This window comes from Neofelis nebulosa, chromosome 1 (genome assembly GCF_028018385.1).
Source record: "Neofelis nebulosa isolate mNeoNeb1 chromosome 1, mNeoNeb1.pri, whole genome shotgun sequence".
In the NCBI taxonomy this organism is placed as follows: Eukaryota; Metazoa; Chordata; class Mammalia; order Carnivora; family Felidae; genus Neofelis; species Neofelis nebulosa.
The window spans coordinates 199,370,541-199,391,633 of record NC_080782.1 but is presented as its reverse complement, the minus strand read 5'-3'; the positions used below and the strand labels follow the sequence as shown (position 1 = coordinate 199,391,633).

The 21,093-nt window shown below is 36.1% G+C and overlaps 1 pseudogene; it reads right to left on the bottom strand.

The window, feature by feature from the left end:
• Positions 1-17,462: 17,462 nt before the first annotated feature.
• On the bottom strand, positions 17,463-20,355 carry LOC131491144 (spindle and centriole-associated protein 1-like; annotated as a pseudogene).
• Positions 20,356-21,093: the final 738 nt, after the last annotated feature.

Below are 21,093 nucleotides of genomic sequence, written 5' to 3'. Positions count from 1 at the left end.
TTTCTGAGAGAGAGAGGAGGAGAGCATGAACAGGGAAGGGGCAGAGAGAAAGAGAGACACAGAATCTGAAGCAGGCTCCAGGCTCTGAGCTGTCAGCACAGAGCCCGACGCAGGGCTTGAACTCACAAAATGAGAGATCAGGACACTCAACCAACTGAGCCACCCAGGCGCCCCAATACTATTCTTATTTTCTAATCTTATAATAAACACAGGGTTCGAACTCATGAACTGCGAGCCAAAGTCAGAAGCCCAACGACTGAGCTACCCAGGCACCCCGAGTCTCAGAACTTTTAATCAGCATTCAGATCACATTAACTACTATTACTTTTCTAGCATTACTTTTCATTATGTCTTCATTTGATTATTCTTTGTTAAATAATAGCTCCTGAATTCCATCTTAGTTTTTTTTTCTACATCCTCTTCTCTAGAGTGCTTCTTCTTCTTGATATTAAGTAATTTCCAGTACTTCTTCAAAAATCTCAATTACATGAATTATTTATTTTTATTCCTTCAGTTTTATACACATTTGGTAGTGTGTAAAAATAGATTCTAGGTGGAAAGTGAAATAAATAATCAAAACTAGGAAAGTAACACTATACATGTAAGACCAACGGTCAAAGGTAAGATACTGTGCATTTACCATACATAAGAACATAATCACATAAAAAGGAAGCATTCAAAGAATATTCTGATAGAAAATAAGTAAGTAGAAGGTACAGAATGTGACATGTGATAAACCTCCTGAAAAATCAACAGAGTATTTGTGATCAGGTGTATCTATAAGTTTAACTCTTGACAATGCAAACTCAGTGGAAGGTCTATGCTCTCATGCAAAGAATACAAAATTACATATTTAGTGCTCAATTTTATTTATTAGTAATGATTAGGTTTCAACATAGCAGTGTTTTGGATAACATGTTATTAAAATGAATATGTGCACCATTTTTGCCAGCAATAAGTTATAATCTAATTAATTGAGACAGCATATAAGCACATCCTACCCTGCAATAATCTAGTGGATTAAAAATTTTAGTGTCTTTGCCCCTTTAATCATATCACATAAAATATTTGATTTTGAGTTTATGAGGGGAAGCACACTGATGTTTTCCAATCTCAATTACTCACTCAATGCAGTAAGTAAAGGTAAATTAAAACCTATATATTTTTTAGCTGAATTCAAATGACTTATTATAAGGAAGCACTAAATAACTTTCTTTAAAAAGACTAATTCTACCTGTGAAGTGTGAGGCCTCCAAATGACCCAGACCACATTTTATTTTCTATCAGAAGATAATAAAACCAGAGAACGCTTTCTTGGTACTATCTGGTCAGGGAAAGTTGGTTCTATTTTTATGTTTGCCCAACTGTGACAGTCTCATTCACATTTTGGAATCATGACAGACAACCCAATGGCATTCTTTCTAGAATGCTGATAAAGACTGTAGACAGCTGACTAGAACAAATTGACATATTTCAGACTTTTAAAGTCTCTATCTCCTAAAATTTCCACTTATGTGGCCTGGAATCTTAATGCCAGCTAATCATGGCTTTTCCCTCATCTAAAATAATTTTAGTTTAGGGGTGGCTGGGTTGCTCAGTTGGTTAAGCATCAGACTTTGGCTCAGGTCATGATCTCTCAGTTCATGAGTTCGAGTCCCGTGTTGGGCTCTTTGCTGACAGCTCAGAACCTGGAACCTGTTTCAGATTATGTGTCCCCCTCTCTCTGGTCCCCCTCCCCCTCTTGCTCACACTCTCTCTGTCTCTCTCTCAAAAATAAATAATTTTTTTTAATTTAAAAATTTAAAAAGTAGATAATTTTACTTTAACAATGAATCTTATCTCTTTTTTCACATGCCCTGTCTAAACTGATCTCACAATTATTCTTCAACTTTATGCTATATTAATGTACATTAATGACTACAATATCCATATAATCATATCACAAGATTTGATTTTGATCTTGTCTTAAGATTTTGATCTTGACAATAACCACCAGCTCTTTATTTATGCTTCTATTTAGCCAGCTACTGCAAGAGGACCTAAGACCTTGATATTCCCCAGAAATAGATCTCTAAAATCTTATATTTCAAATGCTGAGCTTGACTTATAGTGACTACATTTATTTCCTCATCGTAATTCAAACAAACTGGGTTTTTACTTTATTGAGATCTATTTTATATCCAGCAATTTCTTCTTTCTTTCTATCATGTCTTTTATAACATTCTTTCTTTCCCAATTTGGCTTATAGAGCATAATTTGGGGCGGGGGTGGAAAGATTGCCACAGAAAGACAGTTTTAATGGTATTCTTTGTATTATAACTATAAAATGAATCTAAAATGGGTGCTAAAGAAATTTTAAATAAATCAATAACAAAATGATATTAAAAATAAGTGAGAGAGGGTTGGGGATAAGAAGTGGGTAGGATACGAAATGAGAAGTTTTTGAGGATATCAAAAAATGTAAAACCAGTGTTAAAATCTGTTTGCAAAGAAGTAATACATAAAGCATCATTGCAGGACAAGAAATAAATTGTGGGGTAGAAATAAATTGTAAAGCTCTACGGATGTGTTATGTATAAACACTCTCAAAATGGACACCCAGATAGGCTAGCACACTCTATGTTTGTAATATGGGTACTTTTAGGGTCTGACTAATTAGCTCAGATTTTTTACTGTGAATATCTGCTACTGGAAAAAGAGCATTCATGGTAGTTTTAGTACGTCCATGCTCATTGAGCACTATAGTATTCGGTAAAGTTTATTCTGGTCCAGAGTCATTGCTAACCAACTGTAGTGTAATTGCTCAGCATTAAAATTAATTTATTAATATGCAATTAATAAGGAATGTAACTATCATATCTATCATTAAATAATTATCATATAAAATTTATTTCACCATTCAAATTGAACACTCCAAAAATCATTTTCCATTTATTTTCCTAAGCCATATTAGCAATCAGCAAACAAAAATAACTCTGCGTTCAAGATTAGGCATATATTGAGAAACAAAATACATTATTTCTTCTTAAAAAGATCACAACTTAGTTGCATAAGTTAGGAAAAGATTAAAGTAACTTTGAATAAAGTTTATTTGCATTCCTGTATTGAAATTGAGAGGTAACACAGAGAAACTTTCTTTACCACATATTAAAATAGTTTATTAAGGGGTGCCTGGGTGGCTCAGTTGGTTGAGCATCCAATTTCAGTTCAGGTCATAATCTCACAGTTTGTGGGTTCAAGTCCCATGTCAGTCTCTGTGCTGACAGCTCAGACCCTGGAGCCTGCTTCAGATTCTGTGTCTCTGTCTCTCTCTGCCCCTCTCCAACTTGTGCTCTGTCTCTCTCTCTCAAAAATAAATAAACATTTAAAAAATTAAATTAAAAAACCCAGTTTATTAAAGCTTTAATAATCCAGCAGTACAGTTCATTCATAAACAAGGGGGGAAGGGAGGGAGATAAAGACAGAACCAAAAACAAAGAGACAGAGAGATACCAAAGAGCAAAAGAAAACCCTAAAACATTAGCATTAAAGATCAGTTTCAGGGTGCCTGGGTGGCTCAGTCGGTTAAGCATCCGACTGTGGCTTGGGTCATGGTCTCACAGTCCATGAGTTCGAGCCCCGCGTCGGGTTCTGTGCTGACAGCTCAGAGCCTGGAGCCTGTTTCAGATTCTGTGTCTCCCTCTCTCTCTGCCCCTCCCCTGTGTCTCTGTCTCAAGAATAAATAGACATTAAAAAAAATTTTTTTTAAAGATCAGTTTCAGTACATTCCCCCTGTTTCCATGAGGGTTTACTGAATTTGAGTAAATCTTAAATAGGTTTTGTGAAATAAACCCATTCGGTGGGGTGAATTTGTAACCTGAAGTTAAACAAAAACAACACATTCTAGCCTTTTGACCACAATAATTGATAAAGGATGAACACATGACACAATCTGAACATGAGTCATCCAGAGGCTTTTGTTCCTGACACTGGGGAAGAGAAGTAATTAAAAACTGAAGCAATATAAATGCCTCAACACAACACAAAAACAATGTCCAATGTCATTAGTGAACAAAGGCATGAAAATTAAAAAAAAAACAATTGAAGAGATATATTTTTTAATTATGAAGCTAGATTTTGAAGGATAAGTAAGTGTACAAAAGAAGAAAGACACAAAACACAAAGAATATTGAAAATAGTATTGTGTATTTTTAAAACTGCCAAAAAATAACATTCACCTCTTGTTTTTGTTTCTTTGTTCGTTTTGCACATGGTAAGTTACTAAGTAAATGGTTGCATGGAAATTACTGTCAGCTCGAAATGTTTTTTTCTTTCACAATAATAACATTTTTTACTTAATATATGGATATTCAAAAGAAAGACTACATTTCCCGGTGGCCTACCACCAAAATTCTAGTCAATAGGTGGAAATATTATGTGGCAACTTCTGGCAAAATCTTTGTCAAAGACAGATTGTACTGAAAAAAATTAAATAGATGAGGAAATCTTTATTCAAGACTGTTGCAATAAGGAAGAGATATTGAAATCAACTCCATTGATTGAAACAAAAGGCAGGAGGTTTCTTAAGCAATGGAGTAATTTTTAATATTTATTTATTTATATTTATTATTTTTGAGAAGAGGGGAGGGGCAGAGAGAGAGGGAGAGAGAGAATCCTAATCACTGGGCTGACAGTGCTGAGCTCGACACGGGGCTCAATCCCAGGACCATGCGATGATGACCTGAACCAAAATCAAAACTCGGAAGCTTAACCTACTGAGCCACCCAGGTGCCCATGAATGGAGTAGTTTCTAAACAGTGGAGTAAGTAGTGAAAAGTGGTAGAGGACAGGACTTTATTGGGGACAGGTTGATCTCTGGGATGTGTTAAGCACATTGAATCATTCCTGAATTTGCAGATATTTTTCTCTGTGATTAGGCCATCTGTGTTTCCTAACTAGTGTTCATCAAAGTTAGGTTCCTAAGCTCCCACAGATCCTGGGAAATAAGGGCACTATCTTTGTTGATTGCATTTGAAAGGGATTATCTCCAGGTCCAGGAGAAAGACATTTCTAGGTTATAAAACTGGCTAGAGGCTGGGAAATTTATCTACGATTCAGAGGAGCAGAGGAAGAATTTGCAATTAGAAGTTTTCTAAAGTAATTGTTCTAACAAAAGAGAAATTAGGGATTTACAGTCAGGAAAATATCTGTCTAAATTTTAATCAAGCTGAGGTAGTCTTGGTTATCCTTTAACAAAACTAAAAATGTTGATGACCTTTGCCCTTTATTAATTTCTTCTTCCATCCTGATGTCTGGGATGTAGATTATTCTTTGGATTTAGATAATATGGGATATACTTTAGTGGTAGCAGAGTAGTAAGCTGAAGTGATCCTGTGTCTGTGAAGACTTTGTGGAGCAGAGAGTACTATATCAGCTCTAGACTGCATACTTCCAGATGTTCTGTGTGTTTAAGCCATTGGGCGATTTGGGTCTCTTGCTCTCAACTGAACATAATCTAATTTATTGCTTGTTTGTTGAATTGTAGCAAATCCAAAGGGATTCCAAAATAGCTTCTTTGACCTTCACCAACAGTGTGTGTTCCTGAAGGTCAGAGAACTAAGAACCAAGAACCAAGAAGGTTTTGGACCCAACAATAACCATAGAAAGAAGAGAAACAAGGGTGGACCCAAAAGTCAAAGGTACACGCAAAGCTTTCTTGGGGCTACAGCTGGAGCTGAAGGGAGACACGGCGCTAACAGAGAGGAGTTAGGCGGGCCTTCTCAACAAAGGGGAGGTCCTGTGTATTTAGAGAAAGTTCTTGCTCAGGGTCCCACCCTGGTCCAATATGCTAATAAGGGAAAGAAAAAAAAATGCCTCCTCCTGATTGGTTGGAAAGGCCTCCTCCTGCTTGGTCAGAAGGGCCACATCCAGGCTGGTTGATATTGGTGGGCAACTCAGGCAACTCCCTGGTGCTTTTTGGAGCCAGGGTCCTCAGGTTTGTGCAGCCTTCATCTTCAATCTGGCTCATATACTGGCCCGCATCCTGGTTTTGCTAAGAGAAGCAGGATAACAGCCAACAGAAAATGCCCCAAGTGCGTAATGTTCTTCACTTGGGGCTTGTTTCCATGGCTCCTGTCAATATGAGCGTCTTTTACCTAGTAGTTCCTGCATTTGTTTACTCTCTATTCTCACTTGTTATGTTTTATGTGCATTTCACTTCCCCAACCTAATTCAAAGGTAATCACATTTCATACACCTCCTAGAGGATAACGTGGTAACATAATTTACCCTAGTAATAATTATTTGAAAAATTATGTCTTAATAACATCTATATTTAATAATTGTACAAATTTCTAATATATGTTTTTGTGTTCGTTTGGGAATATATCAGAGAACATGGAGGCTTGTGAATATGTAATTGTCTTTACAACATACTACATTCTAAAAAGTAAAACCAAAATACTGAGTGTACCGGGGGAGAATGGAGTACAATATTTATTACTAATTGGTTTGATTACTGAGTGATTTGGAATAATATCAAAGTAAAAGGCAAAAAGATAATTTTTCATACTTTAGAAATCTTTGAAGTTTTTAGCTCATCTTTTCTGGTCCCCTTTCTTCAAATAAAATTCTAGCTAATTCAGAATATAGAAAACCTCAAGTTTAAAAATAATTGCCTTTCAACCTCAAGCAAATAGAAAATCTTTTCACTTTTATCATAGGTATTTTACTGAGAGCTTTAAAACCAATATTAATAATGTCAAAGTTAGTGAAATGTAGTGCATAATAAATATTAAACAACAAGATAATAATGATAATGATTTTTTCATTGAGGACAGCTTTTAAATTTTTGATTCATATAAACTATTAACTTGAAACCTTAATAGAGTATTGATTATGTATAAGGGCCCTAAATAACAATAAAGAGATCCTTACAAACAAAAAACATCACATGAGAGAGTTTCTAATTAAAGTTGTAATTTATTATTATAAAATAAATGTTATGGCTATAATTTATGATAACTACACCTGAATAACTAACTCTGATTGTGATCAATAAGTATTGACTAACAGAACTGAGTTGTTTGCAATTTTTTCCAATGAATGCAAATCAGGACACATTTATAAACACCAAAATTGTCTCCCTTTAAGCAGTGCATTCTGTTAGCAAAAGTGAAGTAAATATACAATTAAAAGAAACCAATTTAATCATTGGTTTTATTTTACATGGAATCAAATTAAATTTAATTTAAACTGGGTTGTATATTTGCATATCTAAGAGTCAGTGTGTATATTCAAATAAGTTTAGATGAGTAGAGTAGGGAATATGTGTTTGAAAGTGATGTCTCAAGATAGGAAGCACATTTTAAACACACTTTTGGTTGGGAATGAAAAAAAAAAAAAAAACAAGCAACTACTTCCTATTGCTAGATCATGATCAAAGTTGAGACAATCACCTTAATGTTTAATCCTAGTATGGAATTTATTCCTACTATGGAATTTATTCATTTTTAAATGAGAATGAAGGGGGTTCTAAATATATTCATATCGCTAATTTTATCCACACATATTTATTGAGTAATCTGTCTGTTCTGAGCACTGTTCTAATGTGTTTAGGATCCTATATTTATAAATGTCTTAAAAAAGAGCTCAGGCCTGAATTATAGTGAAGAATAGTGGATCCAGTACTGTCTTTGGCCTCTCATAGACCAGATTTCAAAAATAAGGGCCACTGTGTGAGCTTTGCCTGTTATTTAACTTTGACATGTCTTTGTTTCTTCTTCTGTAACATTAGGATAATAATAATAAAATTCCAAGGCTTTTGTAAGGGCTAAATAAGATGATATGAAAAGTGCTTGTATAGGAGACAACTCAACAGATGGCAACTCACTGTAATTAAATCATAAGTAATAATTATATGCCTTGATAAATAATTGTGAGAATTGATAAATGCATTATTGGTGGTTGAGATTTCAAGTGACCAAAATATGTGGAGACGTTGAATGGTTCTTGTCTCATTTTAATGTAGATGTTTGCGAATATTTTTTGATCAGATTCCATTTGATAGCATATGGGCACTAACACTGATAATCCAATGTAGATAGCCTCCTCTGCAGGCAGCCATCATATTTGGTGGGCACCCTTATTGCTTCCAGAGAGTATCGCTGCATTAGCATGGCTCTATACCACTCTGAAAGATACTACAGAACAATTGTTCTACTTTTGATAAATTATGTCTTTCAACTAGTAATGCCAACTACTGGAATTCTTAGGAGGCAAAAAGCAGTGTGGTAGTCTGTGGCTATATTGAAGAGAATATCACTTTGCATGTAGACTTTATTCTGTTCGAGAATAATCTGAATCCTGCCACTTGTACCTTAAAATTTTAGAATTTTCAGTGCAGAAGTTCTTTTAATTTACAACTGTAGCCCTCACTATGAAATCGTATGACTTTCTAATTCACTGTTTAACCTACCTGTCTGAATTCTCAAATGGTTTATCTTCGAATTTTATCAATTGTGTATGATGAATGGCTTTATTCTTTGACTATATATTCTCAAAGTGGCATCAGATAAATAGTCTCAAATTCTCTGTTAATGAAATATCGAAAGCCACATTGTTACTCTACTTCAGACAAATGTTACCTATTACCCTATTTAAATTCTGAGACAATATGTATATATTTTGTCAGTATTTTTGGAAGACTGCTATGGAGAGCATTAGACCCACAGTTACTCAATTAGAATGCAAACTCACTGCAGGTAGGATGTTTTAACTGTTTTGTTCATTGCTGTATTCCTAGCACCAAGAACAGTGCCTGGAAGACACTGAAAAAAAGTTTTGCTGAGTGAGTGAATGAATGAATGAATGATAAAGGAAAATTACTAAGGAAATACTGAATACCCTATCCTAATCTTAGAGACTTGTAGTACATATTTGTATATTAAAGACAGTGGGGAGTCTTGCATCAAATAAAATTATTAATCGAGATGTTTATACTTAATATTCTACAGAAAGCTTTCAACACCTATAAAAATCAATTGAAATACATGCCCCCATAAATATACTTTGGAAAACCAAATTGTTTACACAATTTAATTTACATAAGGTCATCAAACTGGCTAACGCTGATTTTTAATATAATATTAATATTTTGTTCATTTAGAATGTCAAATTTCAATCTTAATACAGACACATTCGGTAATGGTATTTTCTTATCCTGACAACTCAGTATTTTAGGTGGATGAAATTATTTGCTTCTCCCTGACTACTTCCCTATCATCCTTATTTTAAGCTGACAAGCTCGTCTGATTTTTCTTTCTTTCTCGTACCAAATTGCTTAATTGTTTCCTTCCCAAGAAATGCTGTTTCTGTTTCTGCAAAGAGATCCATGTTCATTTAAGATTCAGTTTGCTAAAGACTTCTCCTCTGCATGGTGCCTTCAGAAGAGTAGTAACAGGCACACGATTCTGTTCTTCTGAAACATGACTTAAACAGCAGGTCCTGGCTCTTTGTTCCCATGCTGTTCTTTTTTCTTATCCCTAGGAACCTAACTGGAAACGTTACGCACAAATTGACATTGACTGGCTACTCTGTTAGGCTTTATAATGGACTGAAAAAGAGAAGCACGCATTCTCATTCAACTGTTTCCATCCAGGGGGGAAAAAAAGGAGATTCATTGATTCTACAGAGACAACACATCAAGCACTCAGAAAATCCAATTCACTTAAAAAATTAAAGCTGTATTGTTTGTCAGTCAAATCTTCATTTTATTCTCAGAAAAGACTTAATACAACTACTTTGCAAGCACTCTATTCTAGTGAAAATATTTGTACATTGACACATTAAATAATGCTTCATTTTTCCACTGTCTGTTTTTCTTTCACTTGATTTCTTATTTAAATTGTAATGAAGTAAGGAGCGAGAGGTATGTTTTACTTCAACAATTTGTACAAAGATTTCAAAGTCAATCAAAAGTTATTTTTTAAATAAAAAAATTTTCCTCCAAAAACTTCCTCATATGCTTAAAAGTTCAAGTTCATTGGTTATGTCTGCTGCTGTATAAGCAGGATGGTTACAAGACTTAAGTCTTGGATATGAAACAGATTTAGCTGCTGACTGACTATATGATCTTGGTCAATATATTTACTTTCAAGCCTTGTTTTTCTTAAAGAAATGGGAACATTAAAATCTTTGCAGTCCAAACAAATAGATTATGCTAATTTAACCTGAGTCATTTTTTTTAGAGGGTCTTATGAAAAACTTCTATAGTGAATGCTCTATATATTTTCGAATAAAATGATTTTTTAACTATATTAATAGCACAATTAATATAATAAATTAATAGCAACAACCAATTTATTTGTTTTTACAATTAAATCATATCTGGGGTGCCTGGGTGGCTCAGTCGGTTAAGCGTCCGACTGTGGCTCAAGTCATGATCTCACAGTTCGTGGGTTCGAGCCCTACGTCAGGCTCTGTGCTGACAGCTTCAGAGCCTGGAGCCTGCTTCAGATTCTCTCTCTTCTCCCTCTCTTTCTCCCCTCTCTCTCTTCTCCCTCTCTTTCTCTCCCTCTCTCTCTTCTTTCCCCCCTCTCTGCCCCTCCCCCCCTCACGCTGACTCTCTCCCCCTCTCAAAAATAAATACACATTAAAAAAATTAAAAAAAATCATATCCTTCATGAATTCTTAAACATTATTTCTTTTTTTTATTTTGAAAAAGGAGTAAAGAATTGATATAGAAAGACTTGATTATTTTGAGGAAAGCTCAATATGCATTATGTCATACATAAAAAAACTAGGTATTTAAAGACTCATTTGTCTTTATTGAACACTTACCACATCTTAAGCATAATTTCTATGAAATATAAATTGTGGGATACTACCAAGAAAAGGGAGTTATACCAGTATTTTGTATCATACAACACATAATGTACATCGTCACCAATTGTAATCCTTCTGCATCTTAGTATCAAAGCTAATATACAGTAATGTCATTAAGATAATTCAGTGAAAAAAAATTAGTTTTAACTGTCTTGCCTCTAATGTTGTCTTCATTTGAAGATATAGATAACTAAATTTCTTTTTACAATATCTGAATATTAAACACACAATGTCAAAATGCCAGAAATAGGTAATTTATCAAAATTAGAGATATTTATACAGAGATATATCAACACTTTGCTTTGAGAAACCTTGTTTTTGTACTGCATCTTTTTAATTCAATGTCTTTTGGTTAGTGTGATGCAGTTGGTAATTAAACTACTGATAAATTTGGGTAACATATTTTGAAATATATTAAAATACTGGGTAATTATGATGGTAAATTATAATTTCAGAAGAGTCTATATTTTCATTCACCTTGCTTCATATTTTATGAATTGTTTGTATACTGTAATCCATCAAATTGTTATGTTAATATGTTAACATATTAACTATATGTTAATAATTATTTGATTAAGACTTTGAGACCTTTGGGGAATACATCTCCCTATGCAATGCCCTGACAAAACGATCAACATTTGCCTGGTATGTCACTCAAAAGGGAGCGAAAGCTACTGCTTTCTTCATCAATGGGAAAATGTACAATTTCCTTTGAAAAATTGAAAAGACTGAGCCAGGTATATTTTTCTTTACTCTGAAAAGAATAATAATGTTTTTAATATTATTAAAATAAATAAAATAAAATGGTTAATATGGCAGAATAGTAGGGGGAACCTATGCTTGCCTCCTCCCTCAAACACAGCTAGATAAATATCAAATCATGCTGACTACCCAAGAAATTGATTTGAGGACTGAAAAAACAAACTACACAGCTAGTGGGAGAAAAGAGGCCCAGTAGTGGAAGGGAAAAGGTGTGGAGATGTGATTCATGGGTGCTGTGGAGGGGAAGGAGCCCTGATCAGAGAAAGGGGGAGAGAGAGAGAGAGAGAGAGAGAGAGAGAGAGAGAGAAGCACACAAGGGATTGCAAAAGAAAAACCCTTCCCTAAAACCATTGGGAAAATGAGAGGGGCTGATTATTTTGAGTTTTTACAAGCAGTAGAGCTCAAAGACTGAAGTTTTAGAAGTTTGTATCATTGCCAGTGTGGAGCCTGGTAGGCCTAGCATGCTCCTATGAAGAAGTAGGGAAGACACCCAGGAGCAGACAGTATGGCCAGAGAATCCCTTGGGTCACAATGGGAGAGACAGTTCTCTTTTTTGGAGTGCATTTGGGAGAGGTGGCACTGCTTCTATGGGGCAAAAGAGCTGAGGGGTTGCCATTGAGATTCTGTGTTCATTAGCATACAAACAGAAACACCTGCTGAGGACAGCTAACCTGGACTCGGGCTTTTTACTATGCTTTACCACAAACTCCAAGCCCCCGTGCATTCATGGGACTGCCCTTCTGGGAAAAACCAGCACCAGCCACAGCATGGTGAGACCCTCCCCCAGAAGATCAGTGCATATCCAAGTTGTGCCATATCACTAAAAATTTGAAGGTGTTGTTGTTGTTTTACACTTATTTTTGAGAGAGCACTAGTGGGAGAAGAGGAGAGAGAGAGGGAGAGAGACAGAAAATTCCAAACAGCCTCCACACTGTCAACACAGAGTCCAGTGCAAGGCTTGAACTCACAAACCATGAAATCATGACCTGAGACAGACCAAGTCTACTGACCAGAGTGCTGCAAATCTTCAACTCTACTGGACATAGGACCTAGTTTCTTTTAACAAGCAGACCAAAGTACACCTTGTCATAACTTGCCACATACTGGACAAAGTCCAAACACTCCCCATGGCAGGTAGAGAGAAACTCTGCAGAGGACTGACCTGAGAGAAAGACCAGACGAAACACAGCAGCACAGTGCACACAGCATACACCAGAACACTTCTTGAAGCAACAGGCCCTCCATGAATAGTATATGACCACTTCCTAATATAGCCATTACTCTCAGGAGCAGGAAACATAATAGGCTTTCCTAACACACAGAAGACAGAGACCTAGAAAAATGTCAAGACAGAGGAATTCATCTCAAAAGAAAGAACAACAAAAGGTCATAACCAGAGATCTAATTGAAACAGACATAAGTAATGTGCCTTAGAATTTAAAACAACAATCATAAGGATACTAGCTGGGCTTGAGATAAGCATAGAAGACACCAGGCAGTCCCATACCACAGAGATAAAAGACCTAAAAACTAGTTAGGACAAAATAAAAAAGGCTATAACCAAGATGCAAAAACATCTGGATATAAATGACTACAAGGATGGAAGAATCAGAGGAATAACTAAGATATACAAGATAAAATTATGGAAAATAATAAAGTTGAAAAGAAGAGAGGAATAAAGATATTGGATCATGAGTGTAAACTTAGGGAACTCAATACACCAAAAAAGCATAATAACATTCATATCAAAGGAGTCCCAGAAGAAGAAGAGAAGAAAAAGAGACAGAAATTTTATTTGAGCAAATTATAGCTGAAAATATCCCTAATCTAGGAAAGAAAACAGGCATCCAAATTCAGAAGGTACAGAGAGTCCCAGTCAAAATCAATGAAAGCAGGACAAAACCAAATTTGCAAAATACAGAAATAAGGAAAAAATGCTTAAAGCAGCAAGAGAAAAGAAATCCCTAATTGCAAGAGAAGTCAAGTAGGATTAGCAGCAGATCTCTCCACAGAAACTTGACAGGACAGAAGGGAGTGGTATGATATATTCAATGTGCTGAATGGGAAAAATATGTAGCCAAGAATACTCTATCCAGCAAGACTCTCATTCACAATAGAAGGAAAGATAAAGAGTTTCTCAGAAAAACAAAAACTGAAGGAGTTGGTGGCCACTAAACCAGCCCTGCGAGAAATAGTAATGGGGACTCTGAGAGGGAAAGAAAGAACAAAAGTGACAAAGACTTAGAAGGAACAGGGAAAATTTCCAGAAACACCAAATGTATAGATAATACAATGGCACTACATTCACATCTATCAATATTCACTGTGAATGCAAATGGACTAAATGCTCCAATAAAAATACACAGGATATGAGAATGGATAAAAACACAATACCCATTTATATGCTGCCTACAAGAGACTCATTTTAGACCGAAAGACACCTGCACATTGAAAGTGAGGGAATGGAGAACCATTTATGGATGTCAAAGAAAGGTGAAATAGCCATACTTATTTCAGAAAAAACAGATTTAAAAAAATTTTTTTAATGTTTATTTATTTTTGAGACAGAGAGAGACAGAGCATGAATGGGGGGAGGGTCAGAAAGACAGGGAGACAAAAGAATCTGAAACAAGCTCCAGGCTCTGAGCGGTCAGCACAGAGCCCGACGCGGGCTCTCACGCACCACGAGATCATGACCTGAGCCGAAGTCGGACGCTTAACTGACTGAGCCACCCAGGCACCCCCAGAAAAACCAGATTTTAAAACAAAGACTGTAACAAGAGATGAAGAAGGGCACTATGTCATAATGAAAGGGCCGATCCAACAAGATCTAACAATTGTAAATATTTGTGCCCCCAACATGGAAAACTCAAATATATAAATCAATTAATAACAAACATAAAGAAACTCTCTTTATAACAATACAATAATAGTAAGGAACTTTAAAAACCTACTTACAACAATGGACATATCATCTAAGCAGAAAATCAACAAGGAAGCAATGGCTTTGAATGACACATTGGACCAGATAGACTTAAATATATTCATTTCATCCTAAAGCAGCAGAATACACATACTTTTTGAGTGCACATGGAACATTCTCCAGAATAACTCATATAGGGAAAAAAAGACAAAAAAGAAGAAGAAATAAAAACAGAAATCTAGGAAAAACTATCTTCTATCATTATACTTATACCAGAATCAACTAAGATTCTCATAGGTGCATAGGATTTCTAAATGTAACAATGGCTCCTGATCTTTAACAAGGTCTCATAGTGGTAAATCAAGACCCTGTCACCCAGGCCATTCTTAGTGAATCTGTCATGGAACCTCAGGCTCCTAATGAAGTAGATGATGATGAAGAAGGAGAAACTGTAACAGAAGAAAGTGAGAATGAACTGGATAACTCTAAACTCTCAAATAGGAATGCAGACAGGTTTCTCCCCCAACTAAGAGAATATAATTCTGACTTAATTAAACTGTGGACTGATATTCAGCAAAAAATGGACATTTATTCAACTGTCAAAATTATGCTATTTTATACTCTATATGTAGTCATCAAAACTTCATTTTGATATTTATTTGGGAAATATTTATTTATCAAAATATTTATCATTTTGATATTTATTTGGGAAAAGCAATGGACATCTGGTTATAGTGCATACTATAGGAAGTTATAGTGCATATGTGGATTAAAAATACAATTGGTAACAAAATGATTGACCTTGCAGACTGATCTGATGCCAACAACCATGATTTCTCTGTTTCAATATACTGGATGAAGAGTTTTCAAATCACTTAATTTTCAGCTTAGAAAATATTTAAAACTGCTTGAAACTATTTAGGTGAGATGTTATGCACTGTACTGACATGAGGTTAATCTGAAGAGGACAACATTGAGATGAAAGCATTAATTTAACCTATGACTACACAACTGCATCCACCCCCGATTCAAACTATGTATTTGAACTTGTTCAAATCTACCTGGTTGGAAAGCATCTTCAAAATTGTTTTTTATTACTAAATTTTGACATATCTTCAAAATTCATATTAATGATTTGAGTAATTATATTTTCATACCAATATATTTTAAATAAATTTTAATAATAAATTTAATAAATTTTAATAAATAAATTTTTTAAATAAAGGTTTAGTTGTGACTAACCTGCCTTATCACAACTTTTGACTAAAGTTTTGGAATTCTGTAGCATGGCAATAATTGCTTGTCGAGAGCAATTAAAGAAAAAGACTAATGGATTATGGAATGAGTATACACACACACACACTCACACACACACACACTCACATGCACAGAGTTTTCTATCAATATATAACAGATTATCAAAAACTTCGGCACTTACAACAATACCCAAGTATTATCCTATAGTTTTTGTGAGTCAGGAATCTGGGCATATTAGCTGGATCGTCCTCCTGGGTCTCACAAGGCTGAAATTAATGTATTAGGTGGGATGGAGATTGTCATCTGGGGCTTGAATTTTCTTCCAAGCTCATCCAGGTTATTGGAAGAATTTGGTTCCTTGTGTTTGTCTGATTGCAGTCCCCCTGCCCCATTTCCTTCTGGCTGTGAAATCTGGGCTGTTCTCAGCTCCCAGGTGGTACTCTCAGATCCTTGATATGCAGCATCCTTCATTGCTTTCTTATGTTAAAATCTCCCTAAATTCAGAAGGATGAAGACCTTTGGAAGGGCACGCTAGATTAGTACAGGCCAACTTACATAACCTTCCTTTTGATTAAGTCATCTGATTAGTAACCTAATCAGGGCAATCTTTGTCTCATCATATTCACAAATTATTCCTTACCTCAAGAGGAGAGTAGTCCATAGAGCACCATGTAGGAATCAGACATCTTAAGGCTATCTCAGAATTCTGCCTATCATAATATAGATGTGATATCGTAAGTCATGAAATACTAGTTACATAGGAAGTCTGCACTCTGCTTTTTTACTTCACTGTGGGTTCTACTTTTCTGGAATTCATACTGGAAGATAGATTTATCTTGACAGATCTACTTCTCTTTTGATAAATCTGCCATAGTAATATTTTGAAAATTTATATTAAATTACCAAACTCTCCCATTAAAAACACCCTCATTCATGACTCTTTATTTATTAAGATAAAGAAGGCCAGTTATCCCCAAACAAATGCAAAGTCCATATTATAGCATCACTTTCTTATGCCAGGATCTCACCTGCTCTTATCCCTATGCTTGCTCTGGACTGTGAACAGGCTGTGCTTCACCATGGAACACTGTACATGCCATTCTTTCTCTTTGGAGTGTCCCCCTTTCCTTGTTCTTCTAAGTAAATTATATTCGTTCTCATTAAGCAGCATCAGTGCCTTGGAGAAAGTTCTCTGATCTCTGTACCTATAAAATTCTATTAGTAGCTCTTTTCATAGATACTTTATGTCTACCTGTATGATTATAGATTGTTTTCAACACTAGATTGTGACTCTGTTCATTATATCATTAGAGCTTAATAATACTTTAAATGAATGATAGAATAAATCAAGGAAATAATATTGAAAATTAAGAAATCTTAGAGTCTCAAACAATTTTCTGGAAACTTTTTAAATTTGTATTTTTCCCTGTTGTCAACATTTACAAGAAGTCGTAGGTTGGTTAGTTATTGGAAATCTATTGGAAGAAGTCAAAAATTAAAATAATTGCTTTATTCTTTGTTCCAAAAATACTAAGTCATAAGATCTTTGCAGGTTTTATCTAAAAGAAGGACATGAAAACTTGAAAGCAGGAGCAGAGAGGGGAGTGGAAGCTCAAGAATATATTACTGAGAATAAACTCTGTAAAACCAAATTCATTTATGACAAGTGGGTAGCAAAAGCAAACCAGCCTTCTTCATTTTGTTTCTCAGTCTTTGTTCTTGGATTAAGAGGTGTGAATCACCCAGTTTGTGAGGTAGCATTTAATGGAGAACAAGAATTACTAGCAGTCCCTGGAGATCTTGTATTTATTCAATTAGGAGAGATAGCACTGCATTTTGAGCTGTCGGGGCTGTACTTGTATAATAAATACTTCAATTGTCCTCTTTTCTCCTTCAGTCCGTGCTCTGGCCCGTGACAGAATGGGCGATACTGGTGGAGAGAAAAGGTCCAAACCAGTGACAGAATGGGCGATACTGGTGGAGAGAAAAGGTCCAAACCAATAAGTATCAGCTGCTCTGCAAGACTTTTCTATGAGTATCTATACTCTGCCGATTCATTCCTGCAATCTGTTCCTTCATGCTTCCTGGTGGTAGAGATTGTGCTGCTGGAAAATTAGCAGTCGTGTCACTTGTATGACTTGTCTCTTATTGAATTCCTGAAGTCCATCCCCTTGCTCTCCTTCTGGCCCAATATTATTGCTCAGATGTGTCTTGATAGCTAAATTCTGCAGTGTCGACTCAACAATTTGTGCCATGAAATCCTTTCTTATTCCTGCCTCATTTGTTCTAAGCTATGGCCCATCTCCCAGTACTAGGGGCTCTTCTGAGAAATTGGGGGTTCTGTCCTGCTAAATGTTTGAATGAGAACTGCGGAGGGTCTGGAAGAGGCTAAAAAAAGGAACCTGAGTTTTGTTCTCCATATCTTCCCCCATATGAGAAACCCTCCACCTCTGATGAAGAGGCAACTTCTTTGAATTCTGATTGTGCAGTAGGTAAGGTCTTTTCTCAATTTTGTTTCTTCTCAATTATTTTCATAGTTGGAAGAATTTGTGGAGCAGGACAAGTTTGAACAGTCCTCCTCAACACATGCTGCAAGGGAGAGAATTCTGAGTTGATCTTCTGCCTTGGTGGTGTTATTTGAGCTCAAATACATGTGCTGGAAAATTGTTGGCCAGATCCACACGATCTGGGGGAGGGGGTTGGCACCTGGGATAGTTTAACAGCCAAGTCTTCCTGTGGGAATTCAACCACTTCTTCCCCTCTGACCATCGATGGCACAGAGACATTAGCATTTAGAACAGGGCCCTCTGAATTATCTGTAATTCCTACCCATGGATCCCCTTTCTAATGCCTGATTTTCTGTGTTGCTATTTATCAAAGACAATTCTTTATGGCATGTGTGAGTGATATAAGTTGCTTAATCTATTGTGACCATGTACTGCTGAAGTCTTAACCTGGGTAGTATTTTCTTCTCCAAGAAGAATTTCAGGTGTAAGAGCATTAGTGAGCTCATGATGATCACCTAACAGTTGTTGTAGCAGCTGCCTGTGTCTACTTTATGCAGCTGCAGCTCACTGTCTTTAAGGTACCAAATCAGGCAACAGAGGGAGCTCACCAGCTACAGAGTGAAACCTGTAAGACTGACTACTCTGTAGTCCCTTGACTTCACATCCTGTCCACCATTCATATTCTTCCATTCAGTGTTCCACTTCATGTATCATGTGTTTGAGGACATCTAGCCTGAATTTATTGCTATTTGGTAAGTCTGTGGAGGCTATGCTACCTGCTGACATGTTTTTCTTCTGCTTGGAAGGAGCAAACAAATCCATTTTTCCTTTTATTTTATTTAACAACTGTTTTTTGCTTCCTTGGGGTTAGCGCCTGTCCCACAATATAGCTTGAGTCTAGAATCTCAGTAGATTCTTCAGACTGAAGCCTGGTGTGGATTTTCTTGGCAGCACTGGTAGGATTTAAAGCAGCTTTTTGTTCCCCTGATGGAGGGACAGATGATGGAGTTCCTGGAGGGGCTACCTGTGACTGTGTTTCTATTTTTTGCTGAATATCAGTCCACAGTTTAATTAAGTCAGAATTATATTCTCTTAGTTGGGGGAGAAACCTGTCTGCATTCCTATTTGACTGAGAGTTTAGAGTTATCCAGTTCATTCTCACTTTCTTCTGTTACAGTTTCTCCTTCTTCATCATCTACTTCAGTAGGAGCCTGAGGTTCCATGACAGATTCACTAAGAATGGCCTGGGTGACAGGGTCTTGATTTACCACTATGAGACCTTGTTAAAGATCAGGAGCCATTGTTACATTTAGAAATCCTATGCACCTATGAGAATCTTAGTTGATTCTGGTATAAGTATAATGACAGAAGATAGTTTTTCCTAGATTTCTGTTTTTATCTTCTTCTTCTTCTTCTTCTTCTTCTTCTTCTTCTTCTTCTTCTTCTTCTTCTTCTTCTTCTTCTTCTTTGTCTTTTTTTTCCCCTATACATTTCAGGTCTTTATAGGAAAAGAATTACAAGCTGTTGACATAACATTTCTCTCTTTGGACACATTTCAGGATAATAAAAATTCCTCCCATCTTCATGAAGATTTGCTTACATTCTAGAGTATTAAGAAACTTAGATATACCATCCCTTGAGAGACATCTGATTAGATTTCAGTGTAATAAACCAAGAAGGCCTTCCCCTCCTCAGATCACAAGAGCCTTTGACATTCTAGACCAAAATAAAGTTTTTTTTCTTTTTCCCACAGGGGCTAATAGATGGAAATACCAGCTATCCAACTTAAGCACTAAATGTTATAATTTTGGAGTGCCTCTCCTGTGATATGAACTCACTGCATTCCCAAATAATACCTTGTTCTCACTCTGAGCAATTGACTGATTGTGTCCTCCCAAAAGTGTATGTTGAAATCCTAACACCAATGTGATTGTATTAGGAGGCAGGGCTTTTGGGGCGATGAGGTCATGAATGGAGCCCTCATTAATGGGATTAGTACCTTATAAAACAGGCCTCAGAGAGCTTCTTCCCCTCTTCCACCATGTGAAGACACAGCAAGAAGAGAGCTGTCTATGAACCAGGAAGTGGACTCTCACCAAACACCACATCTGTTGGTGCCTTGATTTTGGACTTCTCACCCTCCAGAACTGTGAGGAATAAATTTCTGTTATCTATAAGCCACCCAGTCTATGGTGTTCTTCTATAGCAGTCTCAATGGACTACTGCACTGTGTGTTCCAGTGAGGATTGGGGCTCAAAGAACTGGCACTAAGATCCTACCCAGGCTGGTGTTTTTGATGTGAGTAATGCATGGCCTGTTTTTCTGCAGTCTGATACTTCTGTCAGGATACACATGAAATTACATAGACTAACTTGTTAACTTGCAAGTAGGGTAAAGTCTCAGACCCTTCACACTTTCTGACTTAACATATATTCCATAAAATATTCTCTACAAACAAACAAAAGAACCTGTTCTACAAAACAGAATTAATAATATCAGTCTGAATAATATCCTTAATATTTAGATTTGTTTCCTTCAAGATCTTGGTGTCTGTGGTTTTCGGTTTATGATACTATCCAAAAAACAAACAAGCATCTATGGCTGTGGTAAAAATCAACAAACTGTGATTAAGCTGAAAGAGCATAAACTGCCACATGTATATAATAATCATGCATGTATGCAATGACGTCTTCCACAGATTTGGGGGTTGCATAGGTGGCTGTGGTCAGTGGAGCATTCCTAACCACTTCTGGTTAGGCGCTGTCCCATTGGAATTGATTT